The sequence below is a fragment of the Aplysia californica genome, unplaced genomic scaffold, assembly GCF_000002075.1.
Source record: "Aplysia californica isolate F4 #8 unplaced genomic scaffold, AplCal3.0 scaffold00087, whole genome shotgun sequence".
NCBI lineage: Eukaryota > Metazoa > Mollusca > Gastropoda > Aplysiida > Aplysiidae > Aplysia > Aplysia californica.
The window spans coordinates 1667019-1668281 of record NW_004797357.1 but is presented as its reverse complement, the minus strand read 5'-3'; the positions used below and the strand labels follow the sequence as shown (position 1 = coordinate 1668281).

The 1263-nt window shown below is 42.5% G+C and overlaps 1 protein-coding gene across 1 annotated transcript in view; it reads left to right on the top strand.

Moving 5' to 3' along the window:
- LOC106011304 (uncharacterized protein DDB_G0290685) overlaps nt 1–1263 on the top strand; it is a 42931-nt gene that overhangs the window by 800 nt on the left and 40868 nt on the right. The gene's annotated exons all lie outside the window — the stretch shown is intronic.

Sequence of the window (1263 nt, the reverse complement as noted above, 5' to 3'; positions counted from 1 at the left end):
TATCTATCTATCTCTCTCTCTCTCTTTCTCTCTCTCTCTCTTTCTGTCTGTATGCCTGCCTGTCTGTCTGTCTGTCTGTCTGTCTGTCTGTCTGTCTCTCTCTCTCTCTCTCTCTCTCTCTCTCTTTCTCTCGAAAAAAAGACCAAGAACGTTGGTGCAACCACAAACATTCCCTGAACGTCTGCTCCCTGTGTCAGGTGTAGTCAGTTGTCAGTCAGCTTACCGTCAATATTTTACTATCTCCTTACTGTCATCCGATTGGGGGTGGTTGTTGCAGCTGTGTTTAGTTGCATTAATTGTAGCGCTTGTAGTTATTTTGTGGTTATCGTTATTGTAGTAGTTGTGACTGTTACTTGGGATACCATTAGGCATTGCTTTTGTAGTTATAATTTTTTAAATGGTGAAATCTGGCCATTATTGTGCCGATCTCCTGAATGGTTGGAGTTTGTTTTTTTCGACGTCAGCAATAACTGCAACAACAACAACAACAACAATAACAACAACAACAACAACAACAAACAACATCTAGCAGCTACAACAATAATAATAATATCTGTGACAACAACTCATTAATTGCTAAATTGCTACATGTGGTTAATAGGCACGCGGGTGTGCTCTGATTCTTCTGTTGCTTTGTATTGCTGCTAATGTGTTCTTGTTCCTGGCGAAATATAGCTGTTGTCGTGCGTTCTCGACAAACACCTGGACCCTTCAGTGAAAACGGCAGACACAACAACAACAGCAACAATAACGACCACAGTGACAATAACCACTTGACTTTTACTGCTGCTGCTGCTGCTGATGATGATGATGATGACGATGACGATGATGATGATGATGCTTCTGTTTCTACTTCTTATTCTGCTTCTACTACCACAACTACAGCCAATGGTTATATATTACAGCAGCTACGTCTTTTTTTTAAAAACAAGATAAAAGAACGAAGATCCCACCATTATACGAATTGTTGCTTGTTTGAGCCACTGCCGCGGCAGCAGCCTGCCTCCTCGAGAACTGATTGCCGAAACAATGACGATAATATTCTCAAGACACTTAGTTAGACACGCTCGGTTCCTCTCTGGCTGCGGATACGAGTTATTTGTTTTGTTGATGTTAGCTTAGCCGCCAGCGTAAACGGTGGGGAAATCGATGAAACCTCCTCCGTTCTCCGCCTGACGCGTGTGTGGACAATTATGTTCCACGGCAACATCGTCATCCTTCTCTTTTTGTTTGTTTCTCTGTCTCTCAATCTTTCTCCCCCCC